The sequence below is a fragment of the Catharus ustulatus genome, chromosome 8, assembly GCF_009819885.2.
Source record: "Catharus ustulatus isolate bCatUst1 chromosome 8, bCatUst1.pri.v2, whole genome shotgun sequence".
Classification (NCBI taxonomy): Eukaryota; Metazoa; Chordata; class Aves; order Passeriformes; family Turdidae; genus Catharus; species Catharus ustulatus.
The window spans coordinates 33766119-33784453 of NC_046228.1; the positions used below are offsets into that span (position 1 = coordinate 33766119).

The 18335-nt window shown below is 47.5% G+C and overlaps 1 protein-coding gene across 1 annotated transcript in view; it reads right to left on the reverse strand.

Annotated features, from left to right (window-relative positions):
- LOC116999273 (C-type lectin domain family 2 member H-like) overlaps nt 1-18058 on the reverse strand; it is a 35100-nt gene extending 17042 nt beyond the window's left edge. Inside the window, exon 1 of the mRNA XM_033065772.2 lies at nt 17880-18058. The gene's annotated coding sequence lies outside the window, so the exon portion shown is untranslated. The remainder of the gene's footprint in view (nt 1-17879) is intronic.
- Nucleotides 18059-18335: the final 277 nt, after the last annotated feature.

The following is an 18335-nucleotide window of genomic DNA, read 5'->3' on the forward strand; positions in this document are numbered from 1 at the left end:
TTATATTTAATTAGTATATATAATATATATTTTAACATGCTTTAAGATGTAAATATCTTAGAATTCAGTGTTAAAACGTTTTTTTAATGAGAGCTCAAAAAGAAAAACAAGTCTCAAAGACAAGTCTCAGTGAGAGCTCAAAAACATGGTTTTAGACATAATAAAAACATATTAAGAATATTGTTTTCATTTTTCAAATACAACAGATAGGCCATATGTGTGGGTTATATGTAATCTTTTGTATTAAAAATTTGGAATTCTAAGAGTTTTAGAAGAAGTGCTTCAGATTTGTGTTTTTAGCTCGCTGGGTAATTTGTAAATAAGAATCCGTGCAATGTGGAGAGACTCTCTCTCTCTCTCTCTCTCTCTCTCTCTCTCTCTCTCTCTCTCTCTCTCTCTCTCTCCTTTCTCCTCACTGCCGTTATCATCACCCAGGAGCAGACAGGAGCTGCGTCTGCACCTTCAGCCCTCCCGGGGCCTTGCACTGCAGAACTGCTTCTGCTTCTCATGGGGGCTTCACTTCTGTTTGGGACTCTGTGCTGAAAGTTTTTAGCATGGACTTGAACAGTTGGGACTTCCTGCCTTTTGAGACTGCTGTGCCTTTACAAGAAACAACTTTATAGCAACTAAAAACTGCTGAGAAGATTTAAACCCTCCAAAATCCCGACACCTGGAGCCTTTCCTGATGTGTTCAGTTCCCTGCCCAGGTTGAGGAGCAGAGGGACAGAGCGGTTTTGCTGTCACCTGGCCAGGCCCAGCCCGGCCCAACCATCCCTGCCATAATTCACTCCTATCCCACCATTACCCGGTCCCACGGCGGGTCCGGCTTCACGGGCAGGTGCCTCGAGTGAGAGGAGGCAGCTGGTGCCAGGGGGTGAAATGTCTTTGCTGCGAGCTGGCAGGGAGAGGAGGAGGAGAAAGTGGTGCAAAGTGACGGGAGAGAAAGAGGGACAAGGCTGGAGCGGTGGAAAGGGGCGGGGATGGGCACGGGGCAGGCGGGCATTTTGCTTTCCAGCTCTGTGGGAGGAAAGGGAAAACTCTGAAATGCATGCAGGAAAAGAGGGGAGAAATAGCAGGTGCTGGATATCGGCGACAATTGGGATTCATTTCTGTGCCTGCAGTGCCAAGGCCGGCAGAGTCCGAGCCCCGCCGGACGCCGCCCCCGCCAGCGCTGCGCTGTGCCTTGCCCTGCCCTGCCCTGGCTCAGCTGCCCAGAGCCCCTTGGCACTGACAGAGCTGCACCGAGGGACAGCTGGGTGCTGCTGCAATGGCATCGAGAGAATCAAAGAAACAGAATAAAAAGCTGCACTGCCGGCTCTCCTCTGCCCGCTGTCACTGATGGAGCAGGGCCGAGCCACCGTCGGAGCGGCGGTGCTGGTTAAAAAGAGTCACGGGAAAGGCTGGGAAATGGGAAGGGAATCCAATTCAGAGAATGGTATAAAATAGTCTGAAACTACTGCAGCAGCAGTGGCTGCTGCCAAAGTGTCACCAAAAAGAGCTGCACCAAGGGAGCGTCAGGGCGGCGGAGGGGCTGAAAGAGCAGCGGGAAAGGCTGGGAGGAGTGACGGGAATAGAATAGAGAGAGACTGGTGTGAAATGTTCTCCGAGTGCTGCACCTGCAGTGGTCGCTGCCCCACGACTGAAAGAGCTGCAAGGAGAGACCAGGGGGTGGCGGTGCTGGTTAAAAAGAGAGGCACGGGAAAGGCTGAGAATGTGGAGGAAATTAAATCGAGGGAACGGTATAAGATAAAATAATGCAAGAACCGCACCAGGAATGGGCACCGACTGCGGTCACTACAAGAGGTGCACCGAGGGACAGCCGGGTTGCCAACCTGGAAATGGTGTGACTTGCCTTTTCCTTTCTTAATAACCATCAGTGGTGTTTTCAAGGCCAGTGGGTGCACTCCGAGATTGTCCAGAATCATCATTACAGTGGGAAAATCTGGGGATGGAATCAGCTGTGCCAAACATGAGAAAGATCACAGGAGCACAAATACAGATTTCCCAGCTCCCTCCCAGGGACAGCAGTATCAGCACAGGGACAGAAAATGCTGATATAACATCCTTTCCCACTGGTCCCTGTGCACAGCTTTAGGTAGTGTTCTTCAGTGGTTTTATCCATGGAAATATTGCAGAGGGACACAGAAGATTTCCTAGCATATTAAAAAGAAGCTGAAAAAACATGAAGGATGGGGTTTGGGTTAGGGACAGAAGCAAATTCCCACATCATATCAGAGTTCAATATGGCTGCTGTGAGTATGCAGCGTGGAGCACAGCCAGATTAAACTAGAATATATTCCAAAACTGGAACTTTTTGGCCTTATAACTGCAGGTGAGGTTCATAACCCTCACCAATTCAAATAAGAGAAATCTACTCTGAACTAATTTAGATTACCATCCCTGCAGCCATTGGCTATCAGCACTCCTTTTCCCCACCAAACTACAAACACTTCACTGGAAATCTCTCCTTTTCTGCTTCCTACCTGTGCCAGTGCTGCAGTGACCCCGGTGATTTCTCTGAAGGAACTGAGCTTTACCTTCAGAGCAGCTTTGCTCTTCCCTTCCCAGCCTCGTAGCCTTGTGCATTCCCATCTGGGAGCGTTGGCTGCTGAAGGAGAGGCTCCATTGCCACCAGAGATCCCCACTTGCCAGCAGTAGCACAGCATGGCATGTTCTCCTGCCTGCACTGATCCCTTTGCTCCTCAGCTGCAGCTGGAGCCCAGAGCCCTGGCAGTTGTTCAGGACACACTTTGCCATGGCATGGCCCCAGCCAGGCTGATTCCTAGGCTGGAAGCACAGCGGGCACACATTCCTGCACCTGCCCGTTGTTCCCAGCCCGTTTGCAGGAGCTGTTCCCGTGTGTTCCTGTAAGAATCCAGCCCCAGGTGTCTGTGGGGTTTGGAGGGGCTCTCTTGGGGGGATGTGGGGGTGCTCTGTGGGATTTGGGTGGGGGGTCTGAGCTGTGTGTGGGTGTCTCTGGATTCTCATTGTTTCCCCTCATATTTCCTATCCTTTTTCTGCTCATGTTTAGCACCCTTTTTCTCCTCACCTTTCCAGAGCTTTCCTGCGTCTTAAATGTCAACTTTTTACCATTATGCCATCTTCAATTTTTCTCTCTTCCTCACCTTTTTTCGCTGCCTTTCTATTCCTGGGGGGTTCTTTTGCCCCATTTTTTCCCTATTTTCCCTGCCCTTTTTTCACCCTCCTTTTCCTCTGCCCTTTTCTGCTGCCTTTACTGCCCCTTCTTTATTATTTTTTTTTAGCTTCCATCCTCTTTTGCCACCCATTTTGGTGACCTTTTCCCCTGACTTCTTGCCTCCCGAATTTTGTTTTTGCCGCCTTTTTTTCCCCGTCAATGTAAATTCCTCACATTAGGGAATTAGGGGGAGCTTCGAACAACTTAAATCCTAAAAAAAGCGGCACAACAGAGATTCCCTGTCAATTGAGGGTTTGCTCTTATTTCAAACTGATAAAATTGCATCATACAGAGCATTCCCTGTTTTATTTAAACAAGAACATTGGGATTCCCAATCAATTGATATCCCTGAAAAAATGGCCAAGGATGTTTCTTTCAGTTGGTACCCTTAATATTGCAGGTGAATGGGGATTGCCCCACTTTAAACACAGACAATAAGGGAAAATTAACTTCAGTTCACTTCAAAATATTCTTCAATAGAAATCAGCTGAAATGGAACCACACTGCACTTGTCTTCCCTAATTAATTCTATCAGGCTTCCTTCACTGCAAATACTCTCAAAATTAAAAGCAGAGATGCCTCGTGTATTACTTTAAAGAAGTTGTCTTGGTTTGAAAGACTGGTGTCTGCTAAGAAAGGCAGGAACCTCTCTTGAAATGGGAAAATGTGAACCCCCTCCCTCCAAATTATTATAATTTTGAAATTAAGGGGCTCTCAGGCAAAGATATGGGAATAGGAATAAGAGTTCCTTACTAGGAAAAATTAAAATAGAAATACAGAATTACAAAAAACAAGTCCAGAACACTGACAGAGTCAGAATACAACCTGACACCCGTCAGTCAGGGTGTTGGCAGCAGTGCCATTAAATGGTGGCTGCATCCTCCTGCAGTGACAGATGTGATTCAGTTGGAGCAGTGCTCCTGTAGAAGGTGCAGTTTTCCTCCAAAGGTCCAGTGATGATGTGGAAGGGTCTGGTTTTCCTCTGGAATCCAGTGGGAAAAGGCTGCTCTGATGTTCCAAATCTCAGGTTTTACTTGGATAGGAAATGCTTGGCTCCTCCCTGTGTGGAGCGTCTCCCAATGGGATGATGTGATTTTATCAGTCATGCAGTGGGACTCAATGGCCATTAACAGAAGAGATCTTCCTGGAGCAAGGATGGGTTGTGGAAAAGATAAAGAACACTGCCCCACCTGGTTTTAACAGATGGTGATAGAACACACACTTTTGGTCTCATCCTGTATTGCAACCCCAGACATTATCTACCCCTTATTCTATGACCATCTGCATCATACCCAAATCAATGCCCTCTTTAGACTCCACAATGAAACCTTACACTCAGTTCTCACTTAAGATTAGGTTTCCCTGTGGTACACAATGGGTTTCTCCATCTTTCTGCATTACCCACCAAGTCTAAACAGGTCCTTGAGCAAAGACAATCCCACAGATGGGTTTGTCTTTGCCTGACATGGGACCAATCCAAACAGCCTTTCCTAAAATTCCTTTCAGGTGCACCACAGGGACTTTATCTCCATCCACTGTGTGCAAGAGTTCAGAGTGGGCAGGACCAGCTCCATTGATGGACCCTTGGGTGTTGAACATCCAGGTGGCTTTTGCTGAGTTCATTTCCCAATCCTTGAATGTCCCTCCACCAGGTGCCTTCAGGGTAGTCCCAAGTACTCTGTTGCACCATTCAACTTTCCTGGCAGCTGGTGCAGGATAAGGGATATGATAGATCCATTCAATGCCGTGTTCTCTGGCACAGGTGTTTCTAAGGAGAGATGGAATGTATTCAGACTGTGGGAGAGGCTGATGTAAAATTGAACAGTAAAATTGAATAAAGAAGGGGGACAGGGAGGACCCCAATAGGTCCAATTCTTGGGGTTCCTCTGGTGCATGCAGTAAAATCCTTGTCCCTCATCTCAGGTATCCACTGGGTTGGGTTTTTTACCTGTCAAAGGATGGTCTCTTGCCATCAGTGGAATTCTCACCAGAAATTCCCACCAGGCACGTGGCTGGAGGGTCACTGAGGTCACCCATGGCCAGGCACAGATTGTCCTGTTGTAGAGATTTTTCCAGGGTCACACACACATTTTGTTTGGGCTCAGGGACAATCCATCTGAATGCCATTGGTAGGAGCAGGAGCATCCAAAGTTGAGCAGTGCTGGCTGGAGGAAGCAGCATCATTCTGTTCATTGGTTCATGGAGGTCGGTACTGCAGATGGGTTACTCTGTTGGGATTAAAGAATACTTAAAATCCAGAGGGAGGAAGAAGTGATCTTCAACTGTAACTTAAAGGGTTCAGGGATGGGGTCAGAATCATTGTTTTTAGGGAAGAGGGTAACAGGGAGGGTGTGCCTGTGGGGAACAGGGTGAGGGGAAAGGCAGGGTAGGGCAGTGCTCGGGTTTGAAAAGACAGGTGTGTGCTAGGGAAGAACTGGGCCTTCCCTAGAAAACGAGCTAATAAATCCCTCCCTCTGAATTAGTATAATTTTGGAAATAACGGGGTCTCAGGCAAAGATATGGGGATAGAAATAACAGCTCTTTACTAGTGTGTGTACATATATATATATATATATATATATATCTATATATATATATATCTAACAAGGCAAACAATACAACAACACCAACTATGAAATGAACAACAAACAGGAAGGAATCCAGTGACAGTTCTTTTGTTTATGGACACTTTCCCCTGTGGTGCAGTTCCCATCCCCTCTGGCAGTGGGTGCCAGCCGGCTCCCGGTGGGTAGGGGCAGATGCAGCGATCCCACACGGCTGCAGGAGTGCTGGGGGTGATGGCAGCTGTGTCCCAGATGGGAAGGGTGGAACAGAGACTCTGCTCACAGATCCTTGGGGCACTGTTGGGCCTGGTGCTCCACCAGGATGCTTGGAGATGGCAGCTGAAGCAGGAGAGTGTCCTAGCAGGGCCCAACACCAGAAGAGGAAGCTCCCAGCAAGGTTTTCCAGTGGCTTCCTCCTCCCAGTGCCAACAACGAGTGAGTGCCAGAAACTGCCACCCCTCCCCCCTGCTTTACCTGCCTCTGATCTTACAGTGGTCCTCCCCTTCCACCCCTCCCACTCCTGCAAGAGAAACTCTGAAAAAAGGAACAGTGAGTCTCTCTCCCTCTCTCTGGCCATCAGTGCTACTTAGCATGTCGATGGGGAACAATTCTACAGACAGATGGGAAAGAAAAAAAACAAAAACCAACAGGTAGGTGCATAAACAAAGGGATAATCATTGTGGGGGGAAAAGTTGTCCATTTTCTTCTTAGCTTAGTCCAGTAATGACATGAGCCAGGTAAGTTTGGTTCACCTTTTCTCTTGTTGTGCTAAGTCAATTCACTTGGCAGCTCGCGGGTTTTCCCCTTCTCCTTTCTGTGTGCGTCTCACCTTTCTGAGTTTCTTTTTCTTGTTCTGGGCTCTCTCTGGATGCTGTGTTTGGTGGTTCAAGGTAGGGTTTGATGTTCTTCCTTGGGATCCACCTTGGGCCTGATCCTGTGGAGTCACAGGCACACCTATCCCCCAGGTGATGAGTGCCAAAGGGCCATGATCTGCTTGGACTCAGGGTCCTTGTTCAGCACCAGCAACTTCTCTTTCAGCTTAGCTCGGGTGTTATTTGAGAAGGATGATAGCGGGGCTTGGCTCCGTAAATGAATTCTTAAAAAACTGGAATCATAGATCACCTTACAGAGCCTCTCAATGGGAGGAATGGTCTCTGCTCCCCTCTTTGCTGATCAAGGAGCCTTTTGATTGTTCACTGGGCCCTCTCTACAATGGATTGTCCTGTGGGAGAGTGGGATATACCTGTGCCATGCTTCACCCTCCACTGATCTAGAAATTAATGGAACTTTCGCGAGGTGTAAGTGGGACTGTTATCTGTTCTGATGTTCTGGGGAATGCCCAAGGTGGAGAATGCAAGGAGGAAGTGCCAGGTCACATCCTTGGCCTTCTCTACTGCCTGGGCTGAAGTAAACCCAGCTCCAGAGAAAGTGTCGATGGACACATGTACATATTTGAGTTTTCTGAATTGGGCGTAGTGCGTTATGTCCATGTGCCACAGCTGGCAGCTTTCCAGCCCTCGGAATTCTCCCCGGTGCCCACAGATGCCATGGCATATTGTTGACAGCTGGGGCATGAAGACATCACTGATCTGCCTTGCTCTCTGGTTAACTTCAACATTCTTACCAGGGCAGGGACGTTCTGATGGAAGAACTGATGGCTGAGCTCAGTTTGGCTAAAGATGTCAGGCAGGGTGGATCTCTGCACTGCCAAGGTGAGAGCATCAGCTCTCCGGTTACCTTCTGCACTGGGGCCTGGCAGATCGCTGTGTGACCTTACAGGCATTATATGGTGGGGTTGTTCTCAGTGGGAGAGGAGATTTTCCAGAAGAATTTATACAAATTTGGATTCACAACCTCCTTTAATAAAATATGTTCAGCCCTTTTAGCAACACCTGCTACATAAGCCAAATTGGTGACCAAATTAAGCAGTTCTTTGAAAAGCTCTAAAGACGGCTGCCAGTTCTGCATTTTGTGGGGATCCCTGAACAATTTTGCCATCAGACTCCCACATCTGAGTGTTGGGGTTTTTCCAAGTCGTCACTGACTTGTGGTATCCTCAGGAGCCATCAGTGAAAGCAGTTAGGGCTTTTAAAGGTGTATGACTTTTTAGGGATTTTGGGGCCAAATTGAAGACCAATTAAAAAAGTTTATGTTTTGGCAGGTGAGTAGAGACTTGTCTAGGGTATCTGTCTAGGGCAAACTAGAGGTGCTCATTGGTCTGGAGCAAATACTCCAAACTCCTGACAGTCAGTGGTAAATAAATGTATGTAAAGTCACAGCCCACGAGGGTCTGAAGGCGAGCTCTGGCTTTTGTAATTAGCTGCACCATCAGTTCTTGCAGTATTGTTCTGGTTTTAGTTGGGCTATGATTTAGAAAGTGATCATTCAATGATCAGGAGTGGATCCCTTAAAGTGTCATCCCATCAGAAAATGGATCCATAGAACCTGGGGGACTCAGCCAGGATGGTGAATTGGAAATGGAGGTCGGAGTTGGTGTGGTGGGCTTGCCTCGTGGACTGTGCAATGGACGCTTTCTCTGTGGCTGCCTTGGCCTCCAGGTTGATGGTCCTTGGCCAGTCGAGGTCCTCAGCTCCTCACAGCAGGTTGAAGAGTGGCCCAAGCTTTAAGGTTCAGTCCAAATTTTCCCTGACCTGCCTCACGACCATCGTAAGAACTGACACTATGACGCCATGGATTCCACTCGCTCTGGACAGGAGTTCTGGCCTGGCTGAGGTGGATGCTTGCCAAGGGACTGTAGGTGTGCTTGCTGCTTGCCATGTTACGCTGCTCTCAAGGAGGGCTGCAGCGTCCTCTTCCAGCATCTGTTTCTTGGAACAATGGGCCTCTGCACACAATAGTCCATAAATCTCCCCACCTCTTGGCCAGAGGCCACTTACTTTGGAAAAGGACTATAAAAAAATTACTTTTTGAAGAAGACCTTCGAGATCTCCCTACAGATGGAACACACATCTATTGGCTGGACCCCGAGGATGTCATTCCATCTCTTGGTAGCTACTTTCCATCCCCCTCTTTCTGTCTCTCTACTTTGTTTCCTTTATATCTCTCCCCTCTATTGCAAAACTGAGTTGTTGGGACCCAAGAAAGTGCATTACTGTTTGCTGTTGAATAAACTTTAGTTCCTTGCTGTTTGTCTTTTGCACCCTGAGGTCAAACGAACCATTGTTACTCCTGCATGTGTCGAGCAGATTGTGACAGCGAGGTGATCCCAGCAGTGGACAGACCCAACTGATGCTCCTGCAGAGTTGATGGAGGTCTCGTAGGGTCTTTGGGTCATCCTTGATGGGAAGTTGCTGGGGTACGATGGTCCTCTCACCAATCCAGAGTCCAAGGTAGATCCACGGGCAGGTGCTCTGGATCTTGTCCTGGACAATCTCAAATCCAGCATCCTCAGTGGTTGTGATGGTTCTCTTGAGTACCGTGTCAAAATAGGAGTCTGACTGGGTACAAATTAAAATGTCATCCATGTAATGATAAATGATGGCGTCTGGGAAGGTTTTGCAGATGGGTGAGAGAATGTGGGACACGTACCTCTGGCAGATGCTAGGAGAGTTCTTCATCCCTTGGGGGAGAACTCCCCAGTGGTTCCTTTATAGAGGAACTTGTCTGTTCAGGGAGGGGAGTGAAAAGGCAGAACACAGAGTGCCCTGAGGATGGAGAGGATATTAAAAAAGCAGTCATGGCCAGCATGGGAGCATGGCAGGCAGTGGAAGGCTAGGCTTCAGGGAACTCGTGTCCTCAATGACCTCATTGAGCTTTCTGAGGTCGTGGAGGAGCCTCCACCTGTCCTTGCTGGGTTTTTTAATAACAAAGATAGGGGAGTTCCAAGGGCTACTGAATGGTTCCATGTGGCACATGGAAAGCTGCTCCTCCACAAGGAACACAAGGGCATGCAGTTTTTCCTTTGAAAGGGGTCACAAGTCCACCCACATTGGGTTGTTGGTCTTCCAGGTGAGTGCTGGTGTACTGTGCTCCACCGTGGCTGTACATCATGTACTGATCCATCTAATTCTCTGCTTTGAGCCCCAGATACAGGTTTCTCAATTTTTCTAAGTTGTTTGTTTAGGGCCACCATATATTTGTGCAGGGCTTCTTCCCCTACTTGAGTGGGTGTTGTCCCTTCTTGAATTCCACAAGGTCTTCCATACAATATTTCAGAGACTAGGCTTTTCTTTTATTCTTGGCTTTGTCCGAATTCGTAACTATGTTAATGGAAGAGTCTGAGGCCAAGGTAACTTTGCTGCTTGTCCCATTCTTACAATTTGCTGCTTAATCAAATAATTCATTTCCTCCACTTGGCCCCTTGACTGTGGATGAGATGGAGTATGAAGTTCCCAGTCTGTGACTAAATGGCAGCCCATGTGCCGCACAATTTTTGAAATAAAATGTGGCCCTGTATCTGAAGACAATGTAGCTGGGACTCCAAAACACGGTATTATTTCTTGTAACAGTGTTTGGGTTACTTGCAGTTCTGGTAGGGAAAGCTCCTGGCCATCCTGAAAAGGTGTCTGTTAACACCAATAGGTATTGATATCCCCCTCTCCTGGGTAGTTCTGAAAAATCCATTTGCCATTGTTGCCCAGGTCCGTATCCTTTCCAATTTTCCCAAGCTTTGGTGTAGGAATATTTTTGGGATTAGTTTGGAGGCAAATGCTACATTGGTGAGTGACTTGAATTACTGCACCTTGCAAAGTTCTAGTCATGATTCTGTTTTTCAAATCATTGTACAAAGCATCTATTCCCCAGTGTATTTTCTCATTTTCCTCTTTCACTAATGACCAAAGGGTGTAAAAGGGGATCACAAGCCTTCCTTTCCCTTCATCTGTAATAGCCCACCCCTCCTGGTTATAACTTCCATTTTCTTTCTTAATGAGCTTCTTGTCCCTGTTATTGTACCTTGGCTTACCTTCAACAGAAATTTGCCCATCTGGAATTAAAGCTGCCTCAACTCTTTCAATAATTACCTCATCTTTAGCTGCTGCTTTTGCCTTTCTGTCCACCAGCTCATTTCCCTCTTCCAGTTCAGAGCTCACTTTTTGGTGTGCCTTGATGTGCATGGTGGTTCCCTTTTCAGGTAACTGAACTGCCTCCAACAATTTTATTATCTCTCCCACATGTTGAGTACATTTCCCTTGTGAGTTCAACAGTCCTCTTTCTTTCCAGATGGCTCCATGTACATGAACCACCCCAAATGCATCCCTTGAGTCTGTATAAATATTGATTTTCTTTCCTTTTGCCCAACCTGGGTTAAGGTGATGATTTCAGCCTGCTGTGCCGAGGTGTTGGTTGGTAATGGTCCAGACTCTGTCACCTCTCTGCTCACAGTAACCACATCCCCAGTGTGTCTTTTTCCACTGATCATGTGCTACTTCCATCAGTGAATCAAGTCTCAGTGTCCTTGAGAGGGGTGTCCTTCAGATCTGAACAACTGGAGTAGGTGGCTTCAATGGTCTCCCTGGATCACCAGTTCTCCCGTACTGCCACTGAGGAGGGAAGCTGGGTTCACAATATCAGTTACCACAATTTCTGCATCATCTTGTTCTGCATCACTGTGGCTTGGTATTTCAGGAATCTCTGTGGGGAAAGCCAGTGCCCACCTTTCACCTCCAGGACTGCAGACACTGCATGGGACACTGGCACAGTCATCTTCTGGCCTAGGGTGAATTTGCCTGCTGCTTACATGTTCACTGCCACTGCTGCAACAGCTCTGAGGCACCCTGGCCAGCCCTTGGCTGCTGCATCCAGCTGTTTGGAGAGGTAGGCGACTGCCCTGTGATACGGGCCCAGGTCTTGTGCTAGGGGATTCCCAAAGCAATCCCCTGCTTTTTGTGAGAGAACAAAAAGAATGGTTTACTCACATCTGGAAGTCTCATGGCTGGAGCTGACATGAGGTCCTTCGTTAGTTGGTCAAAGGCTCGTGTTGCTTCTTTTGTCCGTTGGAGGTCTCTGTTTCCTTCCGTAATCAAGGCACAAAGGGGTTTGTCTAACAGCACATAATTGTAAATCCACAGTCATGTCCAAGAAGGTTCTCAGTTCCTTCACTGTCTGGGGTTTTGCGGCACATTGCTTCCTTGCCATCCTCTCCTAAGGTTCTTTGTCCAGCACTGTTCGCCTCACCGTCTGCGTCGGTGGCCTCTCAGGAGCTCGAGATGACCACCTGGGTATGTTTAAAAGTCTCTGTAGCCCAGCCCTGAACCAAAGAAGGAGTCAGGAGTCGTTGCCTGCAGTTTCCAAGGTTGTTTATTTTATCTTATCTAACAAATTCCTTCCCTGACCGCTGTGGTCTGTTCAGCAGGTCAGTCCCAGGCACACTGCCCACCTTCAGGGCAGTATTATCTTTTTATACTACAAAGCACGTGAACATTATTTACAGTTATTTTCCAATACCAATCACCTATGTTGTGCAGTCCAGTTCTACTCTAAACCAATCCAAACGTGCCAACATCACCCAGAAGATAGATGCTAGGAAGAAGGAGAAAGGACAGACATGCCCAAATTCCTCCATCTTGACCCCAAACCCCTATTCTAAAAAATCTTAAAATCTTACTTTGTCACCTTGTGATAAACTAACTTATACTCTACTTAACTTTTGTGACTTGTGACTCCTCATATAAAGATGGTAGTTTTTCCCATGGATTGAAATCAAAGGCACAGGAGTCTTGGGCTCTGTGCCAAGGTTTCTGAGCCCCCTGAGAGGGGCTCAAACCATCCAGGGCAGCCAGAGGGATGTCCTGGGTTCTGACACATCTGGGCTTTCTTCTGGGATACTCGATACCCCTGCAAACCCAAGAAGTTTAGGAGGTTTACTGTCCACTCTACACGTCTCTTGAGTTTTGGTAGCTATTAGGAGGTCATTCACATATTGCAACAACTGTCCTTCTCCTGATGGAGCTTCCCAAGATTCCAGACCTTTTGCAAGTTGTTCTCTAAATATCGTGGGTGAGTTCTTAAATCCTTGATGTAGAACTGACCATGTGAACTGAGTTTTGTGTCCAATTTTGGGATTTTCCCATTCAAATGCAAAGATTTTCTGGCTAGCCTCATGGAGAGGAAGGCAAAAGAAAGCATTAAATCTAAACCTAAATCTAAACCATGTTAGTTCAGGTGTTAAATGGTTAACAAAAGGTAGGGGTTTGCAACCACTGGGCACAAATCCTCAGTTATCTTATTGACAGCTCTTCAATCTTGTGCTATTCGGCATGATCCATCAGGCTTTCTAACAGGTAAAATAGGAGTCCTGAACTCAGACTGACATTCTTTTAACAGCCCTATCTGCAAAAAGAATTCAATTACTCAGCTAATCCTCTATCTCCCTTTTTTAAGCAGTATTGTTTAACTGGCTATACCTTTCTTTAAGCTTAACTTGACCTGGGGGTGCATTTTTTGCTCGTCCTGTTATACTGGAAGCCCACACCCCAGGAAATACCTGATCCATTATTTTCCTGTGTATTTCAAGCTCACTTTCAACTTTAGTCTCGTTGTTATTAACATCAGGTGTAACATTCTACATATTGTTGGTCCTTAACCTCCAAAATAATCTCCCCATTTTTAAATATTATTTTTGCCTCTAGTTGTTCAAACAAATCTCTACCCAAAAGTGTTGATGGAGCATTGGGCATATATGAAAACTTGGGAATTCCCCATTGTTTCCTAAGTCTTTATTTCAATGGCCTACAAAAACAAGTTCTTCCAGACTGGTCAGTTGCCACTTTTATTTTGGCATAATTATATCTGTTATTTCTGTTAAAGCTTTATTTAACACCGAGTATGTTGCCCCTGTAGCTATTAAAAATTCCATTTCTCTTTTTTTTTGTTCCTTAGCTCCACTATAACCACAGGGTCTTCTAGCGTAAGACGTTCCAGTCTTCCTCAGTCTTCCTTAACATGAGCAACCATTGCCTCCCCTTTTCCATCTTCTTTTCTTTGATCATTGTCTTTTCTTCATTTTGGGCACTGGTTCTTCCAGTGTCCAGTTTTCTCACTGAATGCACATTGGTCTTTCCCTAGCTGGGCTGGTTTCTGCCTTGGTGGCCTTTGTCCACCCCTCCCTTTTTCTTCTTCTTCCCTTACTCCTGCTGCCAATTTTCTCATCCTGCTGATTTTCTCATCCTTTCTTTGCACCCTTCTTTCCACTTGCTGAAAACTCTCCACGCCTCTTCCAGCAAAGTCTCTAAATCTTGCACTGTCAGACCCTGTATCTTCTGAAGTTTGTGTTTAATGGCTCCTGTAGATTGTCCTAGAAATAAATCTACCAGTTGCTGTACCCCTTCCTCAGACTCAGGATTTAAAGGTGTATGGTGTATGGCATTGCATCTCACAAATGTTTTAAAGATTCAGAATGTGTTTCAGAGGGACCTTGTTTTACTGCATATAGGCTGAACCAGTTTAAAGTTTTAGGAATTGCTCTTCCTAACCCCCTCACTAAAAAGTCTTGATAATCCTTTAGTTTTTTGATAGTTTCATTATTATAATGTGGGTTTTGAAGAGAAAATAGATCTCTCCTTTTCCTCTGTGTTATTTTACAAATATTTTCTGCAAAACTCTCAGCTACTTTCAAAACCAATTGCTTTTCTGTCTCCATTGAGGCATTCACCAACAGCTGGAGATCTGACCAGTCAGATCGATGCTGTTTAATCAGAAACTTGAACTTCTTCACCACACCTACTGGGTCACTTCAATAACGTTTTGCAATCTTTTCCCAAGCCTCTAAATTTGTTGTAGAAAAAGGAATTTTAACTATTATTGTTTTATCTTCAGGACTTACTGCCAACCTCAAAGGTGTTTGAATAATTTTCTTAATTGGTTTCTGGGTCTGGGATGTGCAGGACCCTTTGGAGCGGGCTCCTCTTGCTCATGGTCACTGTTGGGCAGTGGGAGGGATTCAGGAGTAAGTGGGGTAGTTGAAGTGGGAGATAGAACAGAAGCTGGAGCTGAAGTTGAAACAGAAACTGGAGTTGATTCTGCTGTGCTTAGAGCTGGAGCTGGAATAGAAATGGCTTTAATTGGAGTGGGGATGGAATATGAGCTGGAGTTGAGATAGAAATCTCAGGAGGTGGAATGAGAGCCAGAGCTGGAGTTGAGATAGAGATTGGAGTTGGCTTTATTACAGAAGTAGAGGGTAAAGTGCTTTTCCCTTCAGCCTTCCTTGCCTCCCAGGGGTTGGTTTAAACAAATTCCCCAACATTTGCTCAGGGTGTGTGCAGTGTTGATTTATGGAGCATAAGCTACAACATGGTTTTAGCCTTCCTCTACTGGCCTTATTGTCTTTTTTCAGGGCCAATACCAAGGGGTCAGAGGGGGCTCCAATGCCACAATCCCTCTGCCACTCAGGGGGGTTCCAGAGGGAGAAAAACATGTCAGCATACGTCACTTCTTCCCACTTCTGCTCCTGTCTCAAGAAAAGCCTAAGCTGTAACGAAGTCTCATAATCTAAAGTTCCAGCTGGAGGCCATCTGACCCCTTTTCCAAGGCTGTAAAGTGGCCACCACTGGGTACAAAACTTAACCAGAGCCTGTTTGTTCTCTGTACCACTGTGCCCTGCTAGTCCCTTCCAGTGCCAAACACATCCTAAAGGACCAGTTTGAGGGATCTCCTTACTTTGGTTAGTTCCCATCACTCCTCCTCCCCTCAACAAAACTTGCACTCTAATTCTTATTATCTCCTCCTTTGCCTCTTGTCTCGCTTCCACCCAAACCTTCACAGCTCCTTACAGTCCTTTCCAGCCTTCTTCTCGCAGAGCCCATGGTTCAGGTACTGAGTGTGACTTTCCACACACCAACTTTAAAATCTTTGGTTCTAAATCAGCTCGATCAGGGAGCTGTTGGCACTGAGCACTCTCTGTACCAGTTAGCAGAAGAACAATAACAGCATCCCGTGCAAATCTCACACTGCAATAGCACCCACGAACAATGCCAGCCTCTAGATGCACCAAAAACTGCAGGAAACTTCCCACAAATACAAGCTATTCCATTCACCTCCTCTTGACTTTCTAAATTCTCTACAGCCTGTTGTTCCAAATCCAAAGCCACCAGTTTTCCAGATGGCGTTTGATATAAACCTTCTAGACATATTCTTGCATTTTCCCTGTCTATCCACCAGTTCACTGAATTCACAAACTCCCACGAGTCCAGCCCAAACCACTGAGGTAAGGGAACTCCCTCTTACCCTCTGGCTAGGTTGGATTCTCAGACAGAAGTTATCCTTATGATTTACAAACACAACCTCCGTGTCAAGAATCACAACTGAGCCCTTATGAAATGCTTTTACTCTTCTCTGCTAAACCGGTCCTGTCCTTTGTCTGTACTGTCTTACTAACTTTCTGCACAAACGTCTCAGCTCCCAAAAAAAAACACCTACCAGCTTTTGACAGAAGATGGCAGAGTTACTTTAAAAATACACGACAGCTCCCAAACACACGGCTCTCCGTCACTCAGACACACAAACTAACTTCTCTTGCACGAAAATACCATCACAGCCTTATTAATGAAACACTCACAAACACGCTCTACTAAAGCGCTCACCCTCAGCACTCCTCATCGACTGAAGTACACACTCACCACAGTCACAGCGGGGAGGGGCTTTTGATTATTTCTCACAACCACTCTCACAGTCAGGACACATTCACAGCAGCACAATAACCACAGACAAGGGCTTGCCCTTAACACTGCTAGCCCCAAATTGCCAGCAAACTGAGCCCTGTACGGCACAACAAATGGCAAAATCGCCCTGTGCCGGCAGCCAAAGCCCGAGCCCGGCCCGGCCCAGCAGCCCCACAGCTCTGTGCAGGACACCAAACACAGCTGGCAGCTCTCAAGCTCTCTGCACAGGCACAGCTTGTGCTGGGACCTCTCCCACGGCTTCCCAATGGCCTTTCCTGACCGCGCGTACGCCTCACAGGTCCCTGTTTAAAACTGTTCCGGTTTTTAAACACTCGGCTTTGTCCCCAGATTCAGCGGTCAGGAGTCCTTGTCTGCTGCGGGATGAGCAGCCCGGGCGGCGGAGCCCTCTCTGCCAGGAACATCCCGGGGGTGCCCAGGGGATCACCCACCCGAGCTGCTCTCACAGCCCAGCAGAACCTCGACCTGCCGTGGTCGCCAAATGGAATCGTTAAACCCGAAATGTTCACGGACAAACTCTCTCGAACTAGTTAAAGTTACACAGTGCTGTGTTTATTAAAACACCGGCGGGATGCTCGGGGGTGATTCCCTAGAGACGTGGCAGCCCCGAACAAGGTTCCTCACCCTCTATTTATTTCCCAAACTCTTACATTCCATACACACACACAACCCCAGCCCCTCCCATCCCCGCTCTGCACTAAAATGAGGCAAACAGCCCATTATGGGTGCGCAATTCTTCTCTGGAATTGGGTCGGTGGTCTCGAATTGGGTCAGTGGTCCTGAAAGATGAAGAAAGGAAAATCTTCTTCAGGTCTCCGTGACCCCCTGGCACAATCCAATATCCCCTGCTTCGTCACTGATTGCTACAAAGTCCAGGAGTTAGCCACTGTTCTACTGGTTTCACTCTGTTCTTAGTAACAGTTCATTTACTCCTTTCTATAAACAAAACAGAAACAATCTCTTAATGGCAAACAATACCTCTGTTATCGCTACTTTAAGCACCTAATAACCATTAACCTATGGTTTGTTTATCTAACCTACCCTGATTAATATGAATTGCTTCTAACCCTTAGCTACAATCTTAACTCTTTCAAATTGTCATTCAGTCCCCGCTGTCCGGACGCTGCGGCAGCACCTGCGGAGACAAAGCGCAGCCTGCGGGAGCTCTCCGGGAGCCGGGCAGGGACACCTCCCGCCTGAGCAGCGGCACCGAGCCCGGAAACTGTGGCGGGCACGGAGCAGCCACCTCCGGGCTACCGAGAGCAGCCGGGATGAGCCAGCGCTGCTGCGGCACCGGCTCGTCCCCAGGGATCCGCGGCAAGGAGGAGACCGCGGGCAGCCGCTCCCTCCCTCCGCCATCTCAGCCCAGGGGCACACGGGGGACCCCGGCCCAAGGAACTCGCCAGAACCGCCCCGTTCCCCTCAGCGCGGCCCCTCCGGCCGCAGCGAGCCCCGGGCTGGGGCACAGCCGAGCGCGGCTCGTACCTGGGCTGGAGCCGCTCCGAGCTCCGGGGATCGCCGCCGGCCCGAAACCTGTGGGACAGAGAAGCTATCCGCCAAAGTCGGGACAAAGATGCCGTCCTCCTAGTCTCGGTCGCGGCGCAGAGCGGACTTTGGTGGTTTTGACAAAGCTGCGAGGCAGAGTTTGGCGGTACAGCGAAAAAGATGGTGCTCTTGTACCGAAAGAACCACTAGGGAAATAGCGTCACTCGCCGCAGAGAGTGATGAAGAACCTCATCCCCCGCGGAAGCTGCTCCTGGGGGATCTCACCAGGCTGAGCCAGAGCAGGGCAGGGTAAGACACAGCGCAGCGCTGGCGGGGGCGGCGTCCGGCGGGGCTCGGACTCTGCCGGCCTTGGCCCTTCAGTTAAATCGAGACTTTCCCCGAATTCAAATCAAAAAAATAGCACTATAAAGGCATTCTCCTTCCATTTAAACATGA